At 45.4% G+C, this 25,579-nt stretch overlaps 1 long non-coding RNA gene across 1 annotated transcript in view; it reads right to left on the reverse strand.

Moving 5' to 3' along the window:
* Positions 1-8,492: 8,492 nt before the first annotated feature.
* The window catches only part of LOC120397419, a 63,433-nt gene continuing 46,346 nt past the window's right edge, over positions 8,493-25,579 (reverse strand). Inside the window, exons 6-7 of the long non-coding RNA XR_005593786.1 lie at positions 9,682-9,749; positions 8,493-8,657 (exon numbers count right to left, since the gene is read on the reverse strand). This is a non-coding gene — a long non-coding RNA (uncharacterized LOC120397419). The remainder of the gene's footprint in view (positions 8,658-9,681; positions 9,750-25,579) is intronic.

The following is a 25,579-nucleotide window of genomic DNA, read 5'->3' on the forward strand; positions in this document are numbered from 1 at the left end:
CCCCTTCCTGTTTGCTCAGTGACGTGTGCAGTGGTGTCAGCGCATCTTTCCAGGTGGACATGCCTGCTCCACGCACCAGGTGATCCCCCACTAGGAGCAATGCCGAGCTGCTGGACCTCATCAGCATTTGGGGAGAGGAGGTTATCCAGTCCAAGCTGCGTTCCAGCCATAGGAATTATGATACCTACGGATAGATTTCATGATGCATGACAGAAAAGGACCATGTCTGGGATACATTGCAGAGTAGTGTTAGGCCTGAAAGAAAATGTTGCACAAAACAGTTATGCCAGCCTGACCGAAGTCAGGCTAACAGGGGTTTCTGGGTAGTCCCTGAGTGGAAAAACACCAAGAAGCATACTTACAAAGAGCTGGGAAGAAGTGAGATATGAGAAGAGCTGCATTCTTGTACCAGATGTGCTGTGCTGAGAACAGTTTGTTTAAAGAACAGATAAGGAGCCTCCCTGTCTTCATTCCCTGGTTCTGTTCTCTGTCTGTTCTTAACTCCCCCCTGCCCGTTTCCTAATTTCTGGTGCTCGTCACCATGCTAATAAGAGGGTGATAAGACGCCATTAATCACTTAATGCTGTAAGGTATAGGAGAATAGGTACGCATGTATACTAAAAGTTTCTAGTTGTTAGGAGAAGGGGGTGGGTTGCTTAAATGAATAATCTATGATGCAACGGAACTGTCTATATAAACTTATACTAGTTGTAAAGAGTATGCTGGTTCTCTCTGGAGACGGCTGCTCTCTATTGTTGTGTGCACCCTTCAATAAAGAGCTTTTGATCGGACCTTGCTGGTGTTGCCTATCTCTCCACGGTCAGACAACCAACCTCGCCATCTGGGTTCGGGTCCCCGACAGTAGGGTAAACATGAAGGAGCTGCGGAATGCCTACCGCAAGGCACAGGAGGCAAACCATCGCTTGGGTGCTGCGCCCATGAGCTGCCAATTCTACAAAGAGCTGGACGCGATATTCGATGGTGACCCCACCTCTACTCCAAAGACCCCTGTGGATACTTCGTTGGCTCGTGTGACAGTTGAGAGTGGACTGAGCCAGGGCACCTGAAAATTTGGGGCATCCTGGGTCTTTGTGTTCACCCCTCCGTCCAGTGATGAGCTGCCAAAATCATAACAACTGGTTCCCTCCTCACCCCAGAAGGGATCATGCCCCCCCCCAGCGACCCCTGCCCCATCCACCCCCCTTCCCTGTACCCTGACAGCCCCTGGAACTCTTGCCCCTGACTGCCTCCCACCGCCCCATCCAACCCCTGATCCGTTCTGACTGCCCCACCAGGACCCTTGCCCCTATTCGATCCCCTGTTCCCTACCCTCTGACCCCCAACCCCTGTCCACTCCCCACCCCGAACTCCCCTGCCCTCTCCAACACCCCCTCCCTGCCCCCTTACCGCGCGGCCTGGACGTGGCTGGCGGTGCTACAGTCTGGCCGCGGCTGGAGCCGGGAGCCCAGGGATGCGGGGCCGGGGCAGGAATTGGCATATGGGTAGGTGGGGTCGTGGCCGCCGCCCTGCCCGGTGCCGGGCAGCGGGGGAGCCCGGCGGCCGGGGCGGGACGCGGGGCCGGGCAGGGCCGCGGCCGGAGCCCGAGCCCGAGTCGGGCGGCCGGGGAAGGACGCGGGGCCAGGCAGGGCGGCGGCCGGAGCCCGAGCCCGAGCCCGAGCCCGAGCCTGAGCCCGCGCCGGGCAGCCGGGAGGGACGCGGGCCAGGGAGGGACGCAGCCGAGCGGGGCAGGGCCGCGGCCGGGCGGGATGCGGGCCGGGAGAGCGGGGCAGGAGCCGGGCGGCCCGGGAGGGATGCGGGGCCGGGGAGGGACACAGCCGGAGACCGGCCGGGGCGCATGGCCCTCCTCGTTCCCTCTACCCCTACCTGAGCTTCGTCTTCCTGGGCGTGAGCGGGAAGCCTGCTTGCTTCTCAGCCCTCCCAGGCTTCCCACGCGAAGAGCTCGTTCGCGGGAAGCAGGGGCGGGAGAAGAAGCAGGGCGGAGCATTCATGGGAGGAGGTGGAGGCAGAGCTGAGGTAAGCTGGGGCCGCAGCAGCCAGCGCTTGTTAAATTTAAATGCCCTTTTAGAACAAATTGTCCCAGGCGGGACAACCGGTTCTAACAGGGCGTCTAAATTTAACAACCGGTTCGCGCGAACTGGTGCGAACCGGCTGCAGCTCACCACTGCCTCCGTCTCTTCCTATCCCTGTCCTGTCCCTTTTTGCAGGCTCCCACAGCTGGCTGCTCCAGTTTGATGAGTCTTCCTCCTGAGGGGAAGTAGTTACTTAAAAGTAAAAAAGGCTTCCAGCCTGCCAGACCTATTACCACAACATTGAAACTGTTAATGAGCCATTAAAGTGGTAATGAAGCCATTTAACAGGCATTTGTCAACCTCAGGTATATACTGTCAGTTTCTGAAATTACTGACTAAAACAGTTGTGCATTTCTGTAATATTTACTCAGAACATGTTAGTCTATAGGAGCTGGTGAAGATTATAAAATCACATCTCTAAAATATCCTTGCATAGATTTTTAGATGCACAATCTGAGTATTCATCTTTAGCCTTAAATGCTTGCATCTTCAGAAATGTTTTTTAAAATAAATCCTTCAAAAGACCACCCTTATCTAAAATACTTATTTTAATTTTAATTACTATAGTATAAAAAACTTGCTTCCAAAGTCTTCCTGTCCTTTCTGTCCATCCCTTTCTCCCTTCACCCCCTGTTGAAGAGAGCCCTTAAAGGGACAACACTCTTTTCCTTCCAGATAGCTGGGCAAAGGAGTTTCCCTTTCTTTACTTTTGACTATTTGATGAACGAGTTTTAAAATCCGTACCTTAGTAAGCTATAAACTCCTTTGTTTTGCCTTAAATCTTTGGAAACATATTTTTTTAAAGTTGGTGAAATTTCATAAATATGTCTATTGTTATGGAGATCACACAAAGTAAATTAGTGTTCCCTTTTTCTAAAAGCAATGAACATTGTTACAAACACACTAATCCTCTGTGACTGATTAATTTAAAATAATGTCTTTATTTCAGTGAGATAAATATGTAGTAATCGGGAATGAGTACAGGCTTAAGAGTACATTTAAAATATAAAATCAGTTTAGAAATACTGATTAAGAAAATGTAAAACAGAGAAGCGCTGCATCATGTATTCAGTAATATTTAATGTTGTATTCAGCAAGACAGCTGACTTGACCTTACTACAAAGTTTTTGCAAATAAATCTCTGACAAACTTCAGGGTATATCAAAAAACCTGGGCATCAATCCTGGAAAGACACATAAAAGCAGACCAATGGTCCTCTGTAGAGGTACAAGCAGGGCCGGCTCCAGGCACCTGCTCAGCAAGCAGGTGCTTGGGGCGGCCAAGGGGAAGGGGCGGCATGTCGAGCACTTCGGTGGGTCCCTTGGTCCCTCTCGGAGGGGAGGACCTGCCGCCGAATTGCCGCCAAAGAAGAAAGCGGCATGGTGGAGCTGCCGTCGATCGCGATCGCTATCACGGCTTTTTTTTTTTTTTCCTCCCGCTGCTTAGAGCAGCAAAAGCTCCAGAGCCAGCCCTGGGTACAATGGTCTGCGGCCTGCACACCAATCTGTACCATTGAGGTCCAAGGCCTTAAAATACATTTGTTTAAATATACTTTCAACAATGTCTTTAAATGTCTATTTTCACAACGTTATTATTTTATATATACTAACAATTGATATGGCACTTTTTAAAGAGATGATTTTTTCATATTCATCCACTTTTAATCATTTAGTCAAATAGTAAAGGTACGAATGATAACACTGGATGTATTTATTAGTATATTTGCAAAGAGATAGTCAAGTGCACACAGAGCTATAGATGGGGGCTATTTTAGATCAGGAAAAATCAAGAAATATGTACAAGTCAGATGTGACCATAACAAGTTTCAGTGACCACTGCTGAACAATAGGTAGTCAAAAAAACAAAAATTTCAAAACAAAAGATATGTAGGATTTAAAGCAATGTGAAGTTCTCTTTGAAGCTTTAGAAAGGTTTACATTTCACAAATCTCAGTTAAGATAAAAAAGGAAACTTGTTTTTAAAACGAAACTGGTTCATTCAACTGTCCAACTTTTCCTGCACAAACATATTTATATTGTTAGGGCTGATCCAAGCCCACTGAAGCCAGTGGAAAGACTCTGATTGACTTCAGTGGGTTTTGGATCAGGCCTTAAAGTTTTAGGACCCAAACCTGCACAGAGCTGGGCACTACTAACCTCCACTGAACTCTTACATTCCGATATCTGTTTGAAAACGTAAGCAGAGCGCATCTGTCCAGACAGTGTCCTTTGGAAGGATTTTTCTACACTGCACTGTCCCACAGTTTGGACTATGGGGATATGAATACCAGTATGCAACAACGTGCTGCAATGTAATTCCTCTGTGAGGATGCTGCGGGTATGAACTAAAAAGTTCCCGGTTCACATTATCAGGACTACATTAACACAAATTAAGAACTTTTTAGTTTGCATGTGCAGCACCCACAGGGGAGAATTACAGTGCAGTATTGTAGTCACACCCTTGCAGTCCAAACTGTGGGTCGTCACTGTAGTAGACATAACCTAAGATGCATTTGATGGAGTTTTCAATACTTGTAATTTGAAATCAGGATATTATCTATTAATTGTTGAACACCAAAGCACCTACAATTTGTGCGTCTGATCCTACTCCCATCAAAGTCAATGCAAGAAGGAGTGGGCCTAAGTAAAGACCAATCCTGCAAGAGGAGAAGCACCCTTAATTCCCACTCAAGTCAATTTTACTTGAGAGAACTCTGTAAATCTTACAAGGATCTCTGTAGCTCACAGGATCAGGCTCCTGGATGATACATTCATTCAGGTAGGAAATGTGTGGCATCTATGTTCTGTAAAGAAATAATGAATACACAGAGATAACAGAAAAAATACTTAATCCGCTAGAAGAATTAAATTCGCTATCAAATACACCTTACAAAGAATGCTGTCTTACAAGGAGCCATCTGCGTTCACTTACAAAGAGATTATTTTTTTGAACGTTAGCTTTCAATACAGTAGAATCTCGGTGTTATGAGCTGACCAGTCAACTGCACACCTCATTTCGAACTGGAAGTATGCAATCAGGCAGCAGCAGAGACAGAAAAAAACAACCAACCAACCATAACAACAAAACAAAAGGAAACAAAAAACCCCAAACAGTACAGTACTATGTAAAATGTCAATTACTAAAATATAAAGGGAAAGCAGCATTTTTCTTCTGCATAGTAAAGTTTCAAAGCTGTATTAAGTCAATGTTTAGTTGTAAACTTTTGAAAGAACAACCATAATGTTTTGTTCAGAGTTATGAACATTTCAGAGTTATGAAAAACCTCCATTCCCGAGGTGTTCATAATTCTGAGGTTCTACTGTACTGTGGTAATGAGTGCCAGAAAAATATTTCTCCCACCTCTTTAAAAAGCAACCAACAAAACAAAAACAAAACCACCCAACCCTCCTTCCCCTTGAAAAACCCAATTATGTCTCAATCTAGCGCTTTGCACTAGATTTACATGGACTCTATCTTACCTGAGCACTTCAATCTCCTCTGTGGTGAACATAAGAACATAAGAACATAAGAAAGGCCGTACCGGGTCAGACCAAAGGTCCATCTAGCCCAGTATCTGTCTACCGACAGTGGCCAATGCCAGGTGCCCCTGAGGGAGTGAACCTAACAGGCAATGATCAAGTGATCTCTCTCCTGCCATCCATCTCCATCCTCTGACGAACAGAGGCTAGGGACACCATTCTTACCCATCCTGGCTAATAGCCATTTATGGACTTAGCCACCATGAATTTATCCAGTTCCCTTTTAAACATTGTTATAGTCCTAGCCTTCACAACCTCCTCAGGTAAGGAGTTCCACAAGTTGACTGTGCGCTGCGTGAAGAAGAACTTCCTTTTATTTGTTTTAAACCTGCTGCCTATTAATTTCATTTGGTGACCCCTAGTTCTTGTATTATGGGAATAAGTAAATAACTTTTCCTTATCCACTTTCTCAACATCACTCATGATTTTATATACCTCTATCATGTCCCCCCTTAGTCTCCTCTTTTCCAAACTGAAGAGTCCTAGCCTCTTTAATCTTTCCTCATATGGGACCCTCTCTAAACCCCTAATCATTTTAGTTGCTCTTTTCTGAACCTTTTCTAGTGCTAGAATATCTTTTGAGGTGAGGAGACCACATCTGTACACAGTATTCGAGATGTGGGCGTACCATGGATTTATATAAGGGCAATAATATATTCTCAGTCTTATTCTCTATCCCCTTTTAATTATTCCTAACATCCTGTTTGCTTTTTGACCGCCTCTGCACACTGCGTGGACATCTTCAGAGAACTATCCACGATAACTCCAAGATCTTTTCCTGACTCGTTGTAGCTAAATTAGCCCCATCATGTTGTATGTATAGTTGGGGTTATTTTTTCCAATGTGCATTACTTTACATTTATCCACATTAAATTTCATTTGCCATTTTGTTGCCCAATCACTTAGTTTTGTGAGATCTTTTGAAGTTCTTCACAATCTGCTTTGGTCTTAACTATCTTGAGTAGTTTAGTGTCATCTGCAAACTTTGCCACCTCACTGTTTACCCTTTCTCCAGATCATTTATGAATAAATTGAATAGGATTGGTCCTAGGACTGACCCTTGGGGAACACCACTAGTTACCCTCTCCATTCTGAGAATTTACCATTAATTCCTACCCTTTGTTCCCTGTCCTTTAACCAGTTCTCAATCCATGAAAGGACCTTCCTTTATCCCATGACAGCTTAATTTACGTAAGAGCCTTTGGTGAGGGACCTTGTCAAAGGCTTTCTGGAAATCTAAGTACACTATGTCTACCGGATCCCCTTGTCCACATGTTTGTTGACCTCTTCAAAGAACTCTAATAGATTAGTAAGACACGATTTCCTTTACAGAAACCATGTTGACTATTGCTCAAGAGTTTATGTTTTTCTATGTGTCTGACAATTTTATTCTTTACTATTGTTTCAACTAATTTGCCCGGTACCGACGTTAGACTTACCGGTCTGTAATGCCAGGATCACCCCTAGAGCCCTTTTTAAATATTGGCGTTACATTAGCTAACTTCCAGTCATTGGGTACCGGCCGATTTAAAGGACAGGTTACAAACCTTGGTTAATAGTTCCGAACTTCACATTTGAGTTCTTTCAGAACTCTTGGGTGAATGCCATCTGGTCCCGTGACTTGTTAATGTTGAGTTTATCAATTAATTCCAAAACCTCCTCTAGTGACACTTCAATCTGTGACAGTTCCTCAGATTTGTCACCTACAAAAGCCAGCTCAGGTTTGGGAATCTCCTAACATCCTCAGCCGTGAAGACTGAAGCAAAGAATCCATTTAGTTTCTCCGCAATGACTTTATCATCTTTAAGCGCTCCTTTGTATTTTCATCATCAAGGGGCCCCACTGGTTGTTTAGCAGGCTTCCTGCTTCTGATGTACTTAAAAACATTTTGTTATTACCTTTGGAGTTTTTGGCTAGCCGTTCTTCAAACTCCTCTTTGGCTTTTCTTATTACACTCTTGCACTTAAGTTGGCAGTGTTTGTGCTCCTTTCTATTTGCCTCACTGGGATTTGACTTCCACTTTTAAAGTCTGTTTATCTCTCTCTGCTTCTTTTACATGGTTGTTAAGCCACGGTGGCTCTTTTTTAGTTCTTTTACTGTTTTTCTTAATTTGGGGTATACATTGAAGTTGGGCCTCTATTATGGTGTCTTTAAAAGAGCCCATGCAACTTGCAGGATTTCACTTTAGTCACTGTACCTTTTAACTTTTGTCTAACTAACCCCTCATTTTTGTATAGTTCCCCTTTTTGAAATTAAAGGCCACAGTGTTGGGCAGTTGAGATGTTCTTCCCACCACAGGGATGTTGAATGCTATTGTATTATGGTCACTATTTCCAAGCGGTCCTGCTATAGTTACCTCTTGGACCAGCTCCTGCGCTCCACTCAGGATTAAATCTAGAGTCGCCTCTCCCCTTGTGGGTTCCCGTACCAGCTGCTCCATGAAGCAGTCATTTAAAGTATCGAGAAATTTTATCTCTGCATTTCGTCCTGAAGTGAAATGTTCCCAGTCAATATGGGGATAATTGAAATCCCCCACTATTATTGGGTTCTTAATTTTGATAGCCTCTCTAATTTCCCTTAGCATTTCATCATCACTATTACTGTCCTGGTCAGGTGGTCGATAATAGATCCCTACTGTTACATTTTTACTAGAGCATGAAATTTCTATCCATAGAGACTCTATGGAACCTGTGGATTCGCCTAAGATTTTTACTTCATTTGAATCTACACTTTCTTTAACATATAGTGCCACTCCTCCCCCTGCACGGCCTGTTCTGTCCTTCCGATATATTTTGTACCCCGGAATGATTGTGTCCCATTGATTGGTCTCAGTCCACCAGGTTTCTGTGATGTGTCTCTCTGACCTTGAGATTCACTAGCTTGCACTGCTCTGATTGTCTGTGGCTTATCATTCAAGGAAAAATCAGGTCCCAATGGAAAGAACATTCTGACTGGCTGATTTTGTTTAGCTGCAGTTTGTTTGTCTTTCTGAGATTACTTTGACATAGATTCTTTCAGTGCCTCCGCTCTAAAACAAATATTTTGTGTTTGTTTACAGCAACAACAAATGTATGGTTTAATTATTTATTTGCTTGTTCATGCTTCCATATAATTAACATCAAATGGAGAGATGTAAACAAAACATCTATTTTGCTCTTGCTAAGGAAGTCACTTCATGTACATACGAAATGCACACTCAGGAAGTTCCTGATGCCAGTATCTCTCTCTACTTTCTACTGTAGTAAGAATGGCAAAAAATACACCAAAAGTAATTAGCATATAAAACAATTTAGGCACAATTCATTTTCCAGTTTCTGTTGCTTTTAAAATTATGCTAGTTGGAGGATTTATGTGAGAATGTACTTATGTTTTGGGAACCCAAACAGAATAATCAAAATCCATTAGGATGTTCACTATTCATGGGGATATGAAGAGATTTAATTTATCATGTTGAGATGGACAAGGGTATTGAAATAATATCTGCCAGAACTCAGCACACTACAGACCATATTTTAATGTCAGCTACATTGTTGATTTATGTGGAGTTACTCTGGATTTATACCTGTGTAACTGAGATTGGAATCTAGCCTACTAAATGTACTATATATACACTGATATATATACAGAGTAAACTAAAGGGTTCGATTTTCTCCTGCATCAAAGCTCCACTCAGAGCAGGGGAGGGCTTGGCTCAGTGCTGGCTCGACCCCAGCATTAATTAGAGTAGCCAGCATTAATTAGAGTAGACACTGGGGACACAGTGTCAGCAGAGAACTGACATTATGAAACTCCATTCTACTCTTAGCCTGTCCTCTCCCTACCCCAGCATATCACCATACCCCTGGAGCAGTAGACACAGGAGCTGCTTCTATCAGCTTTATGCCAGTGGGGAGCTCTCCTCCAAAAGGAGAACTTTTCATGGGCCATTTCAAGCCATCCTCTTTGTGCTACCTGAGCAACACAAAATGGACAGAGTGGACAGAGAATCCAGTTTAAAGTAGGCATTGTAACCCGACACCAGTGGTTTGCATGAGTATTTTGTAAGTACTCACCTATCCAGTGCTTGTCTAGCCAGCTGTTTGAGTTTTGATTGAAGGATTGCATCTGAAGTTTCCTCAGCCTTAAGAGAAAAAATAACATAGCAGGAATTGTAAACCTTACTGTCAATCTAATTCCAGATGTACAAGTCACACTGCCAAATATCCGCTAGTTATTTTTCCCCTGTAGATTTTAACCTCAGTTTTGCCATAAGACTTGTACTTGGGGAAAAATTATTTTAATGCAACCTGCCTATGACTTTCCAGTGGCATGATGATTTAAACCCTGGTGATCTGATATAAATTACAATATAAAAGAAATATAGTAACTCAATGATATTTTATTAAGTATTCTAAGTTATTGTGATGAAAGAGAAGCAAATTTTGTCTCAGGTAGACAGCAAAGCAAGAGAAAAAAATGATTTGGGGAACATACTATATGACACAGATGCTGTTTAATTGTGAATTCACCCCCATTCTTTGATATGGCCAAGTAAATTTTGCTGAACGCTTACAACTAGGGTCAGTTTTTCTGCCGTTGGTTTCCAAGTTGCATCCACAGTATTGGCACATGCAATGTGTAAATGTGCCTTTATGGGCAAAGCTGCCTGTTTACAGGTGGTGAGTGCAGGTGCAATCAAGTGTAAGTGAGGCTCCATCGTCTGGGAAAACTTAGGCCCTGATCCTGCAATTGGATCTGGACTTGGTAGACGTCAGTGGGCCAACCTATGTAGCCCTCTGTGACAGCAGCAGTTTTTCACATGGTTAAGAAAAAACATTTCTGTGAACTTTGACTGAACAGCATTTTAAACCCTTCTGGTACATGAACCCATTTTGATAGCGTCTATACCTTTCAAACACAGAAATGGATACTCATGCAAACATTTTTACTGTAGTGTGAAATATGTCCAGTAGTGTGGTAATATGGAGGGTCCACCAAAGATAACTGCACTGCCTTAGCCCAGCAAAGGAGCTTAGCCCAGACCGGCTGCTTTGTGAGGGCCTCTTCACTACCTGGGCATCACAATAATGTGTCCTGCAGGGTCTGGATAGGCTTGGACATATGGGGAATGTGCATATAGGTCTGGGTGGGGATGGGCCATGGAATCATAGAAGATTAGGTTGGAAGAGACCTCAGGAGGTCATCTAGTCCAACCCCCTGCTCAAAGCAGGACCAACATCAACTAAATCATCCCAGCCAGGGCTTTGTCAAGCCGGACCTTAAACACCTCCAAGGATGGAGATTCCGCCACCTCCCTACGTAACCCATTCCAGTGCTTCACCACCCTCCTAGTGAAATAGTATTTCCTAATATCCAACCTAGACCTCCCCCACTGCAACTTGAGACCATTGCTTCTGTCATCTGCCACCACTGAGAACAGCCTAGCTCCACCCTCTTTGGAATCTCCCTTCAGGTAATTGAAGGCTGCTATCAAATCCCCCCTCACTCTTCTCTTCTGCAGACTTAATAACCCTAGTTCCCTCAGCCTCTCCTCGTAAGACATGTGCCCCAGCCCCCTAATCATTATCTTTGCCCTCTGCTGGATTCTCCCCAATTTGTCCAAATCCCTTCTGTAGTGGGGGGACCAAAACTGGATGCAATGCTCCAGATGTGGCCTCACCAGTGTCGAATAGAGGGGAATAATCACTTCCCTCGATCTGCTGGCAATGCTCCTACTAACACATCCCAATATGCCATTGGCCTTCTTGGAAACAAGGGCACACTGCTGACTCAAATCCAGCTTCTCATCCACTGTAATCCCTAGGTCCTTTTCTGCAGAACTGGTGCTTAGCCAGTCGGTCCCCAGCCTGTAGAAGTGCATGGAATTTTTTCCTTCCTAAGTGCAGAACTATGCACTTGTCCTTGTTGAACCTCAGCAGATTTCTTTTGGCCCAATCCTCTAATTTGTCTAGGCCACTCTGGACCCTATCCCTACCCTCCACCATATCTACCTCTCCCCACAGTTTAGTGTCATCTGCAAACTTGCTGAGGGTGCAATTAATCCCATCATCCAGATCATTAATAAAGATGGTGAACAAAACTGGCACCAAGAGCAACCCCTAGATCCAAATCCCTCTGCACCCTTGGATGCATTAGATACCACATTGATACCGGCTGCCATCTAGACATCGAGCCGTTGATCACTACCCAATGAGCTTGACAATCTAGCCAGCTTTCTATCCACCTTATAGTCCATTCATCCAATCCATACTTTTCTAACTTGCTGGCAAAAATACTGTGGGAGACTGTATCAAAAGCTTTGATAAAGTCAAGATATATCACATCCATCACTTTCACCATATCCATAGAGCTAGTTATCTCATAGAAGGCAATCAGGTTGGTCAGGCATTACTTGCCCTTGGTGAATCCATGTTGACTGTTCCTGATCACCTTCCTCTCCTCCAAGTGCTTCAAAATGAATTCCTTGAGCACCTGCTCCATGATTTTGCTGGGGATTGAAGTGACGCTGACTGGTCTGTAGTTCCCTGGGTTCTCTTTTTTCCCTTTTTTAAATATGGGCACTATATTCGCCTTTTTTCCAGTCGTATGGAACCTCCCCTGATCACCATGAATTTTCAAAGATAACTATCATAAACAGATAGTTAAGGGTTAATGCCTCTTTTACCTGTAAAGGGTTAAGAAGTTCACCTAGCCTAGCTGACACCTGACCAGAGGAACCAATGGGGGGACAGGATGTTTCAAAAGGAAGGAGGGAAGTTCCCTTTGTCTTGGTCAGTTTCAGCCGAAGTGGAAAAGATCAAGGAAACAGCCTCTTATCAAAGTAGTAAGTTTTAGAAAAGAATACATAGGTTTATGTTTATTTTCTTTTGTGACTTTTTCTTTGTGCAATTAGAGGAATAATCAAATTGGGAATTCTTTTGTGTACTAAGTTTTGCCCAGGGGAACATCCTCTGTGTTTTGAATCTGTTGTCTGTGAGAGTAGCTGGTATGCTAATCTCTCCCAGATGTTTTTTTCTTTTACCTTTCTTTTCTTTAATTAAAAGACTTATTTTTAAGAACCTGATTGATTTTTTCTTGTGTTAAGATCCAAGGGGATTGGATCTGGACTCACCAGGAATTGGTGAGGGGAAAAAAGGGGGATGGTTAAATTCTCCTTGTGTTAAGATCCAAGGGGTTGGATCAGTGTTCATCAGGAAATTGGTGAGGAAGTGTCTCAAGACTACCCAGGGAAGGGAGGTTAGTACTTGGGAGTGGTGGTAGCAAAACCAGATCTAAGCTGGTAATACAGCTTAGGGGTTCACATGCAGGTCCTCATATCTGTACTCTAAGGTTCAAAGTGGGGGTGAAACCTATAACATGGCCAATAGCTCTGAAATCACATCAGCCAAGTCCCTCAGCACCCTTGGATGCATTAGATCTGGACCCATGGACTTATGCACGTCCAACTTTTCTAAATAGTCCTTAACCTGTTCTTTCACCATTGAGGGATGCTCACCTACTCCCATGCTGTGTTGCCCAGTGCAGCTGTCTGGGAGCTGCCCTTGTCTGTGAATATGTGACTACAAAGATCCAGCATTCCTGACACACCACATGGGGTGAAAAGAGGTAAGAGCTTCTCTGTTAGCCTATGTACTGTAGGAGCACCCCCAGAAGAGATGTGTTGAAGCCCCACAGTCTGTCCACAGAAGGGTGGTGATATAGATAACGAGGACCATAATATTGCACTTGAATATAGGACTTGGAATAATAGTAAACTACCCTGTTTTGTAGGTTCTTTCTTCAGTGTGTTGCGGGTCATGGATAACATTAACCTGCTGGATTAGAGAACTGCCTTCAAGTTCCAACATGATGCTTAGGAAACCCTACAAAACATACCTGCCCCTGGAAATTTCCACTACATGCATCCGACGAAGTGGGTATTCACCCATGAAAGCTCATGCTCCAAAACGTCTGTTAGTCTATAAGGTGCCACAAGACTCTTTGCTGCTTTTACAGATCCAGACTAACATGGCTACCCCTCTGATACTTGACTACAAAACATAGTATTTCTTCAAAATGCCATTTGCTGTATTGTCATGTGATGTTCTTGTATTGACCCTCCCATCATAGCAGATAACAAAGAAGTTGGCATATAAATGAGCTCTTTCCCGTGTATCCAGCCTGCTTCTCTTATCTGACATATTGACTGCCAGGGAGAAGCAAAGTATATTTTATTTAAAAAAGAGAACACCTTTCAAGCAACAAGTATACTATCACAGAATCTCATTGTATAGCCCCACTCTTAACTGTTGTCCTCCAGGACCAGCAAGACATCATGTATCTAAAATACTTGCTCCTCTTATCAATACCAATTTGTCCACTCATCCAAGAGCACCTTCATTGCTCCACTAATAAAACTATGGAGATCAACAATGACCAAAGCAAGGAAAGTGTCAACGACTAACCAAGCAGTCTTGAAGACAACTTTTAATAAAAGTATCATAATGTCCTTACTCAAAAGATCAATCTCACCACCCCTGATAATCTCACCCTGAATTCTCACTTACTTTTCAAGAATGTTAGATTTTTTTTTGTAACAGGTGCTCAAATCACTGGTTTGTGTCTAATAGCTTCATTTTAACAAGGACTCTTTTGTGTGGGATTTTCTGAATATAAGGCGTGTTGGTTTCCTTGGTCTCACTTCCCCTTTTCTATCCTTTCAAGAGGGGTGCAAGTGTGTGATTCACTGAGCCCCATTGTGGGCCAATCATGTAATCTCAACACTGGTATGCTGTCTTTAAAGCTCCTGGCTAAGCTGCCAATGTACTGTATGTACATAACTCAATAGTTCTTATTACTTGTCAGTTCCTTTGAGGCAGTATTATTAAACCCCAAACTTTCAATGCCACTGCATGTGCGCATATGCGTCTACTCCTCATGGTCAATCAGAAGAACATGTATATTCTTTTATCAGTGCTGAAAATGTCTCTGTGAATGAAGTGAATGGTACAGTCAAACCCCGCCATAACGCGCCCCACCATAATGCAAAATCGCATATAACGCGATCGCAGGTTGGCTCCCCTTTAAGGTACAGTATGATACTGTATCAATGGTCCCCAACACCATGGCAGGGGAGAGAAGCTGCAGCCCCACACCTGCTGGGGACAGAGAATTCCGAGGCAGCTAGTGCCGGTGCTCTCTGTCCCCAGTAGGCAGGGAGCCGTGGCTCCTCTTGAAGCGGGAGGGAAGCCGGGCCCCGCACCTGCCGGGGACAGAGAGCACCAGCACCAACAGCCCCAGAGTTCTCTGTTCCCGGCAGGCGGGCGGGGGGCCGCGGCTCCTCTTGAAGCCGGAGAGAAGCCGCGGCCCTGCACCTGCCGGGGACAGAGAGCACCGGCACCCGCAGCCCCGGAGTTCTCTGTCCCCGGCAGGCGGGGAGCCATGGCTCCTCTCCCCTACTGGCCACTAGGCACCAGGGGCACTAGGCGGTGCACCTCAATGCACCACTTTGGGGACCACCTGACTGATTTGAAACCCTGCTATACCGCAACCCCGCATTTAGCGCAATGGGATTTTTTGGACCCCAAAGAAGGCGTTATAGTGGGGTTTCACTGTACTTGTAACCAAACTTCTTAAACTTTGATTTTTATGGAGGGTTTTCACCTTAGTGACAAGAATGATCTTCTACTGAGGGGGGAATCTTCTGCTCTGGACCATGGTATTAAGGAATTATGTTAAGCAGTGCTAGGTAACAAAACTACCACAAGATGGCAGTGTTTCAGAAGTTTGGTTACAGCAGTAACCGTTTTCTATAACCCAGGACCTGGTTAAATCGAGGGCTTGGCAGACCATTACTGGCAGTTCTCCAAAGTCTTTATGTAACCCTTCTTCCAGGTGGAGTTGGTAACAACCAGGGCTGGGTTCAATATCTAGGGTTCCTTTTCAACAATACAACACAGAATTGGCTCGAGCCCCTACCCAGTAACCTGGGAAAATTATTACACCACCCCTGGGTGCCTCTAAAAGCAATACTTCTCCTCACAAGCTCAGCATCTGTGTATAGAAAAGAAACTCTTAATGAAAAGAGAGAAGTCACCTGACAATTAGGGAAAATGCAGGATTCAACTGTGAGCAAAACACCCACCCCACATTATATTGGGCAGTGGTTTTTGCCTCAAGTTCTTGAGATCTACAGCTAAAAGTTCCTTTAACATGCCCCTCTCTGCTCTCACACCACATCCCACTAACAGTGATTGTCTTTGGTCAGTGAAGACCAAGAGTTCAGTGGGGCATCTGTGTGAGTTCACCTCCCATCCAGGGGTGGGAGGGTGAGGGCACCTTGCTTGCCCCGCCAGCTGCTGGTCCGTTCAGCTCCATTGGCTGCCCCTCCCAGAGTGGGATCCAGATTTAGGACTCTTCATACCAGCAAGAGGGAAAGGCCTGGCAGGTGTTGCTCCTCTCAGCAGGTATGATACCAGGTAGTGTGGATGGGAATTGATACATGCACTGGTTTAAGGGTCCAGGCTGGGACTTTCAGTGAGGGTATGATGGAGTCCCTATTCTGTTACCCTCAGCCCAGGAGAAGTGCAATGTACTGCTGAGCCCAGTGAGGGTGAAGACAGGATATTGCTGTTCCAGGGTACCTCTGACTGATCAGCGAAAGACTGAGCATGATGTTGCTGGATATCTGTTCACGTTTTGTTGAACTGAGTTGTAATATCCTAGAGCCTGGGATGGGATGTTTGACTTGCATATGCATCTAGGACAGTTTTGAGACCTCAAAACTGGAAAAATTAAGGCATCCACAGGATATAAGGCTTGTTACAGAGGTCCACAAAAATAAATCTATTAACTTTCCTCTAGGTCTCAGTGAGTATTGTCTTGTCTTTCAGTTCCTTGGGATGGTTCCTTGAAACTGTGCCTCAGGCTCACCTCTCGCTCACGGTACGGTACATCTTCTATCTGGGCATGCAGGAAACACCTTCCTTCAAAGTTGGATATAGGGGCTGGTGCCTGTGGCTTAGTGGTCAGTCTCTGTCCGGCATAAGGGATATTGGTGTTCTTAGTCACACTTAATTCCTGTGGTCAGTATACACTGTAAATACTGAAAAGACATCACATTGCCCTCTGGAGGGAGGCAATGCTTTACATATCTCAACTGTCTCCAGAGGAATGAATGGCACTTAGGTTTTCAAAATGATTTTGAGCCAGAAGGAAGCCATAGGGCCTTCATGGGAAACTGGGGATAAACTGTAGGGGAGGGTGGTGGTGAAATGCAGGGAACCTTGCATTAGGCGCATGGGGGAGAAGAGGAATTAAGCAACTTTATTTATTTGGTGGGCAAGAAATTTAGGTTATGGAGGAAAACACTGCTTCCTTCCTGCCTCTTCAGGGTGAAAATAAGAGTTACTAAAATTTACATTGTACTACTTAATAATGGTGTTGAAGCTTGCTAGAATAGTATTCACCTCTATGTGCAAACTGGTGAGAAATGGAGAACTCTCACATTAATTCCTCTTCTAGGTCTCCCAGTTTCCAAGTTAAGTGTAAAACCTACATTGAAGAAGTGCAGCCTTTTTCAAGCATACCCCTGAACATTGGGATTTTCATTAAAAAGAAATAGGTGGTTCAACCCAGACCAGTAAGGGGTTGTCACTGCCTGCCCTGCAACTCTGGGTGTCTTAGATGCTGAGGTGCTCTGGCTCACAGCCCTGACACCAACAGCCTGACTACAAGCATGTAGGTCATAGCCTGGCTTTCATGGCCCATTTATGTTTTGCAATGCAGCTTCAATGCCCTCCTTAGTCTTGAATTTCCCCCAACCATCAGCCAGGGCCGCCCAGAGGGGGGGGCAAAGGGGGCAATTTGCCCTGGGCCCCGGGCTCCGTAGGGGCCCCCAAGAGAACAGCTGAGGCTCCCGCCTCCGCTCCTCTCCTGGAGCCTCAGCGCATCAAGCGCCCTGTCTCCAGCGGGGCCCCTGAGTCCCGCCCTGCTCAGAGCCGCGTGGGGAGGGGGCGGGGCTGGGAGCTCCGGGCTGAGCTCTGCTCCTCCGCTGGGCCCGAGCTCCCAGCCCCGCCCGCTCACCACGCGCCTCTGAGCGGGACGGAGCTCAGGCCCCGCCGGGGACACGCTGTGGCTGTTCAGCCGAGGCGCTGAGGCTCCGGGCGAGGAGGGAGCCGGGGGTAAGAGGCTGGGGCCGGGGGGGTTGGCTACGGGGCAGGGAGCCCTGGGGACAGTCAGGGCAGAGGTTGGGGAGGGGCAGGGAATGGAGGGTTGGATTGTGGGTGTTCTGGGGGTGGATAGGGTCAGGGCTGCCCAGAGGGGCGGGGCAAGAGGGCGCAGGAGCTTCTTCGCCCCGGTTCGCCGGCAGGGGTCCTTCCGCCCGGGCGGAAGGACCCCACTGGCGACTACCGGGCAGGACCCGCCGCCAAGTTCAGATCGGTCTCAGCGGTACTGGCGGCGGGCCCTTCGTTCGGGACCCGCGCCGGCGCCCCAAAGACCCACGGCGGGGGCCCCCCCGCCGCCGAATTACCGCTGGAGACCGGGCTGCACGTCGGCGGCGGGTCCCGCTTCGGCGGTAATTCGGCGGTGGGGGGGGCTCCCGCCGTGGGTTTTCGGGGCACTTCGGTGGCGGGTCCCGGAACGGAAGGGCCCCCCGCCGCCAAAGACCCCGGGCCCCCGGAATCCTCTGGGCGGCCCTGCCATCAGCCTCTGTAGTATCTAGCTCTTTCTTCTGAAACACTCTCAGAAGTTAATTGCTCCTTTTAAGAGTCAATACCCTTGTTGGGTTATGTCCATTTTGTATAATTTCAGGAACCCATATTGGTTCCCAAAATGGAGTTTGTGCCCATGTGACCCAGGTGATCACAATTTTCCTGCCTTTTATTTCTCCTCAGAAGAGGCAAACAACTTCTGGATAGAACTGGTTTTTATCGCCTTTTCCACAGGATTTCCAAGAAGGAGTTTTCTGCTCCTTCTACGGGGTTTCCCAGGCAAGGTTAGATAAGCCTGCCCCAAGCAATGCTCAGGGGCTGTCCATCCGAGTGACAGTAAGGGACTGTTGCGGGTCTGACTTGCACTTACCTACCCATCCTAGTGGTGGTAGGCTAGGGTTTTCTTTTCACAGCTCTGCTTCTACTTGGACATGCATTTACCATCATCTGCAAGCAGGGCCGCCTAGAGTGGGGGGCCTTCTGCTCATACATGAATCTCTCTCCCTTACAGCTAACTGTAATGAAATCAGTGGAGTTACACTGGGATGAATTTATCTATAACAGGCCAAAATTGTTTGTAAAGACAGAGGCTTTTAAGCATTATTAGTACTGGAGAAAGGGAAGACTTGGCAGACACAGAAATAAGCAGAGCTGTAGAGATTCACGTTTCCTGCGCGTCAGTTCTGCACAAGCTGTATAAACTTTCTCCAGTTAAACACATGGTCTGAAGGCGAAGATTTTTTTTTTCCTGAGAAACATTAAATATTCTCTTTTTCTGGCAGCCTCCACAAACTACTTATACACAACTCGCTTTAATCATTTCTCGTTTCTTGACCCAAATGCACATCTGCTTGAGGATGCAGAACACCGTGTTCTTAGACATTTTATTATACACACACATGCTTCACAGGAGACTTTCATTTGTGCCACACATTTTCTTACACACTTCCACTACCATCTTCTGTCTTTTTATTCTGCCTGGAGGTAGACAGATAGTGGTTATAACAAACAAAAGGTAGGTGCAAGGTTGTGTTTTATAATCTCTAGACTGCAGGCGAGGGGGAATATGTCAATTTAGATTATGCCTTTTAGACCTACCCTTCATTAGCGAGCACTATTGAGACACACAAAGCTGGGGGTTGCTAGGTGGAACTGGACCTCAGACAGATGCAATGCTTAAGAGGACTGCATAGGCTGCACCTTCCTAAGGGATACTTTCCACCTCCCTCTATACCTTACCTGCTTTAATGGCCCTGAGTGCTCAGAAATCAGGAGACTTGCTTAAAAATTGTGACATTAAACCAATAATAAATCTTGAGGGGTTTTTTGCCTTCTGGTGTGTGAGCCCTTAGGCTGCACTTGATCATGTTTTCAAGCTTTTCTTCACAACTGTGAGGACTACCAACTTACCTTTATAAAAAAATGACAGCCAAGATTCTCACCTAATCGCATGCTTCCAGGAGCTGGGTTTTTAAGAAAACCACCAAATATGACAACTTGCAATAACATTGCAAGAGTTGGCAACACTCAAGACATCCTCCCACAGAGCCCCTTCCCACATGTTTTTTCCATGGTATGTGTGGAGGAGAAATGACATGGACTTAACAATGTTTGAGGGGACTAAAAGAGGGTGACTGCAGTGAGAAGGGTCAAAAGGCCCTTACGACTGATGAAAATAAAAGGGGATTTTAGTTGCTCAACGAGGGTGTGATCCTGCAAGATGTTGAGCATGCTAGCCCTGATGCAGTTAAGTTGAAGTTAGTGTCCATGCTTGTGCTTAAATTTAAGCATATTGTTACGTGCTTTGCTGGATTGGGGCTCAACACCTTGCAGGACCAAGCCCAAAGAGCTGATTGTTAAGAAAGTGAGAAGTGGCCAGTCTTGGGAAGAGGAAATTTAAGTTCTAATAAATGTGTGTTGTAAACTGTGGAAGCTGAACAATTGTTTAACAGGGAAATGGACCCAGATCAGATCCAGGTTTAGGTAATGGCAGGAACAGGTTAATTTCCCAGCTGGATCTGCCTGCCCCTACAGTGCTAGAGGGGGGATATATAGAAGAAGCTCAAAGAGAGATCCCACTCTGAAAGAGACAGGCATCCTGTGTACAAAAACAGGCTTTCATGACACGAGTCTAATCACACTGAAAGGGAAATACCTCAGGGCAAAGATTTCCAAAGAATTAACAGAATCAAAAAATAATATGGTAATACTACATTCTATTCACGAGGCTTGATTTTTCAATGTTGCTTAGAATATGTGTTGCCACTTATATCTTTGAATTAAAAAAATCTCATTTGGTCTGTACCAAAGGTTTGATGTGACGTCGTGCAGTGCTCTGTAGTCTTTCTTTTATAAATAGATTTCTTGGCAGTGGAAAGTTTTGGAAGAAAATACAAGGGAAAGGAAATTAAAGATATAGAACAAGATATTCAGTTCCATGCATGTCAAGACTACAGAGGAACTTTTCTGAATTAACATAAATGTATCATGGTATATTAAATTACATAAAACATCTTGTTTACCATTACTGAAATGCAGCTGTGACTGGGGTTGCTGGAGGGGTCTCACTGCGATTACTCAATCAGAGCAAACCACAAAGAATGGGGTAGACAATCCTTAAAACTGCTGGACTAGTCTCATAATTAGATTCACCAATTGCAGGTATCATTGCAGCCTCTGCTTGAGCACAACGTGCTCAGACAGTCTGGGCGTGCAGCTGAGGTGTCCTTGCTGTAGACTGTATTGTCACTCCAAAGAGTGTTTAGACAGACATGTCAACTGCACATCGAAAAAACAAGTCGAATGTCTGTCTCAAAGTTTGTGATCAGTGGCAGTCTTACATGGACAAGGGGCACAGGTGTAAAGGGAGACGTTGTAAGCAGTGTCAGGATTTGATCACCGGTGATGTAGACAGCCACCTGTGTTTTATGAATAGCATTAGAAAGCCCAAATAATCAGAAAAGTAATTTTTTCATGATTTTGAATGCATGCAGAAGACTGGGTTGCATGTGCCAAATTAAATTTTTGCTATGTTCCTAAAGCCAGAAAAATCCTGGGACTTTAAGTGTGGTGAGTATCTTTCTACCTTTGTTAAGACCTTTATTGGCAAAAAGTTCCAGGACTACACATTCCTAGTGCACAATTCCAAAGATTATGATGTGTACTTCGTTATTAGACAATTACTGAAGGAAAAGATGTGCATAGAACTGATAACTCAGGGTAGTAAACTAAAGTGTGTGAAAGTTAAGGCCCTGGGCATTCGTTTTATAGACTCTTTAAACTTCTTGCCCATGAAGCTTAGTAAGCTCCCACAGGCAATGGGGTTTGAAGGTTGCAAAGGGTTTTTCCCACATTTTTTTAACACTTTAGAAAACCAAGTTTACATGGGGCCTATGCCTGGGGTGGAGTACTATGGCGTAGACAGCATGCTGCCGTGACTCGTATTGGGACAACCGATATGAGACGTTTGACTTGCAGAATGAGCTCACATATTATTGTCAGCAGGATGTCAACATTTTGAGATGGGCCTGTATCCTGTACAGAGAAGAGGTCATGAAAATGACAGAGATGGAAGATACTGTAGAGAGAGGTCCTGGTAAATTCACAGAGGTAAAATTGTGTATAGATTCTTTCCGGTACATAACGCTGGCATCTGTCTGCATGGCTATGTACGGGTTTGTTTTTTGCAGCCTAACACAGTAGCTCTTCTCCCTCCAGACAACTGTCAGAAGCAGAAGAAGAGATATTCGACATCTTCTATTCAGTGGCTGTTGTATACTGCTCACAAAGAAAATATACAGATATGGCATGCTTTCCGGGGTGGGGAATTACAGGTAAGCCCCTACTTTCTAGACGGTTATGCCGTCGTTGACAGGGTATGCACAGCCTTTGAGTTTAACAGGTGTTTTTTCCAGGGCCGTGTCACCTGTTATTGTTGATAGGGAAAATTTGCCCCACCTGTCCAGCCTAGGTTATTATTTGCTTGCAGCATTTATTGTATTAGGCCCAAAGGCCTATAGTCTAGACAACTGTTATATATAAAGCCAAGGTTTGCATTTCTGCTTTTAATATGTTTATCTGTACAGAGGGCATTCAGGGAAAATGAGGAACCAAAAGAAGGAAATAAGAAAGGAGTGTTCAGCTTGTTTTTAGATTGCTTTATGAATTTTAGCCTGTATAATGTAACCACAAAGAAAGGGTCTTAAGACTGGCAGACCACCAACAAAAAACTGCCCAGAAACAATAAAAGGAAACACCATATATGGGAGAAAACTGAAGTAGCTTGCTAATGGTACAATTGATACTCCCAAATAAGGGAATTTTAAGTAAATGCTAATTTGCGGTTTTAACCTTTATAAGCCTGGTAAAATTTGTAACAGGCAGAGGGGAGCTTAACCCTTATAGGGGAAAACGCTACCTCTCTCCCTGCATGCATGCTTGTACTCCAATAAAGTGCCTCAGGCTGCCTGATTCTAAATTCAAAGGTGTGGTCAATTTTTCCACAACAATTTGGGGGCTCGTCCGGGATCCACAGATGACGTCCCTGGATCGGAGGACCGCGGGCGGTTCCCTTCCAGACCCTGGGCCCATCTGAAAGGTAAGAGACCTTTTGAAATCTCTGGAGGGGTCTGGAGGAGGACTGATCCGTAGGCTCCGGCTTGGGGTAAGTCACAAGCTGGATCTGAACTTTTAACATCAGGCAGGCCAGACGCCTTTTCTTGAGGTTGGTTTGACCCGTGTAATTCCCGATGTGGTAACGGGTCCAGAGTTGTTTGGTTGTTTGGTTGTTTGGAAGTGCTGGCAAGCTCAAGCCTCGGACCCGCGCTCCTTTTCGTCCGAGGGAACTGATCGCCTTTTTAGGGGTTCGGGGGTCCCAGAGCTGCCAGGTCGGGAGGGACCAGAGCAGTATTCGCCCTGGCGACTGTGCCAGGAACGTGCCTGTATGTGTGTGAAGGCCAAGCGGCCAGTGTGATTGTCTGTTGTGGGAAGATGCCCCGAACCTTCCGCGAAGCAAAAGCTAGTGACCGGGAGTGTCTCGAACGCAAGCCCCACAACCCTGCTTGAAGAGAGACTGTGGAAGCTTCCCCGACTGGCAGGCCTTGGTGAGTGGCTAACCAGTCGAGGTGCATGTACGTCCCCCGTCCCTACCCTTTTCCTCTCCACGTCCCCATGATCCTGTGACCGCTCTTTGAGCACTGCCTTCACCGAAGGCCGCAGGGTCCCTTTGTTTCCCCCCCGGAGCTATAAGCTCCCTTCCCTTCTCGGAGAGGAGGGAAGCCGCAGGGAAACTGCACCGTCGGCTCGGAAGCTGCTGCAGCACCGTTGGCTTGAAGGCTGGTGCTCAGGGCTGAAGAGAGACGTGCGGAGACCACGGGCTTTTCTGTTAGCCCGCCCTACCCGCCGCCCTGTAGGTTTGGCAGAGGCGGTATCCCGAGCCTCGGAACCTGCTCCCTTGTGTTCCTGCCATGGGCAGGTCAGTGGGCCACTGGTGATAGAACCGGGGCAGTCCTAATAAGCATTCCTTGTGTGATTGGCTTGCGTGAAACCGAGCTGGTGTGAGTATGGGGAACCGAGGGTCAAAAGACCTTCCGCTCCCACCCAAAGGCACGCCTGCTGCATATAGGTATTTAAATTATAATCAGTCGACTGTTAAATACTTAAAGAACTGGAATTGGTATACCAGAGATGATCCAACCCTGCAGTTTCCCCTGGAGGGAAGTTTTGACCTTGACAAGATTGTACACCTCAGGGGTGCACTCCTTGTCAACGCCATGCCTGTGTTGTGAAGGTTGTTTTGTGTTGGTTATAGGTTTGGGGTTAGAACCCCCTCCGAGGTAGAAGCCACTATGGACCCTGGGAAGTGAGTAACCCCAGAGTGGCCCTAGAGATAAGGTTGGCCAAGGCTCTCGTCAGTAATAGGCAGACAGTGGAGGGGCCGTAAAACTAGCTGCCAGTAATTGGAGCTAAAAGCCCGTAGGTGTGTCAGTGAATGCTGAAATAATTAAGAGTTACACCCTGACTGATGGTGACAGGGGCGGAAGGGCACATGGTAAATGTGGTGTGTTTTATTGTGTGTTTTGTCTACTGTGCTAGCCTGTCTGTTAGGTGTTTTATATTTAGCCCTTTGGGGATGCCTGTCAGCTGGGTTGTACTTGTCTGTACGGTATCCATACAGGGGGCATGGGGGAATCTAAGCAGATTCCCATGCCAGAGAAGGGCACTCCTGCCACATATATATACCCAAATTATGGTCCTAGGAAGTAGATAGGAAGCTGCTGCGCAGCCCCCACAGGCCCCGAGGGTAAGAAATATAAAAAAGATTTGTTTTGTGAATTGAATTCTGTAATCACCAAATGGTGTGTATCTGGATGTGTCTGATCCCGCTCACAATAAGGTCCTGGCAGGTTTTCAGAAGGATATTCTACAGGAGCAGACCGACCCCGGCCCTTCCTCGTTGCAACAGGAACAGCTGGTTAAGGTCTCTCCCTCCCTGTGGGCATTGTGAGCTGATCATGCCAACCAGGTTGGGCACATTGGGGCTGCCCAACTGGCTGAAATTTTGCCTAAACCCAGCAAGACCACTTCCCAAAGTGTAGTAGAACCCTCTCTCAAAGTAGACCGAGAAGGGAATTTTACTATGCTGTTGATGCTGTTGTTTTTTCTACCTTTCCCATTGTCTGTAGCCCTGCTATTATTCTTTCTTATAATGTACCGGTGCTGAGGTGTTGTTATCGCCTCAAAAGAGGATTGTATCAAGTCCGGACATAGAAAAATGTTGTTATTAAATAAAATGCATCAAGATGTAATGTGGGTATGTAAATAGCTGTATATAAATAGATACATGGGGGTTCAGTCAAAAGGCCCACCCTCCTTGCTAAATTGGTAGTGAAACAATGCCTGTGCCCATGAAAAGAACTAACGTAGCAAGAAAAAAAGGATCGGGCCCATACAAGCAGGCAACCGCAGTTTGAGGAAGTTAAAAGAAGGAAAGTTAAAAATTAACTCTGTAGTTATTGGAGGAAATTAAGCAATAAGACTGTCTGTGAATAATCCAGGCAAGAGGTTATTTAAGTAAAATCATTTGACTATAAAAGATAGTCAATTTTGTTAAAAACGCGTATGGTGGGTACAATCTTTGTTTTATAATAAATTGGTGTTGTTTTTGGGGTTGTAAAAACAAACAAAAAGAAACTAGTGTTAATTTTGGAATTTAGTATTTAATCCTTAAGGTACTTTAATGTGTTATAAAACTTTGGTA

The sequence above is a fragment of the Mauremys reevesii genome, linkage group 2 (genome assembly GCF_016161935.1).
Source record: "Mauremys reevesii isolate NIE-2019 linkage group 2, ASM1616193v1, whole genome shotgun sequence".
NCBI classification, from domain to species: domain Eukaryota; kingdom Metazoa; phylum Chordata; order Testudines; family Geoemydidae; genus Mauremys; species Mauremys reevesii.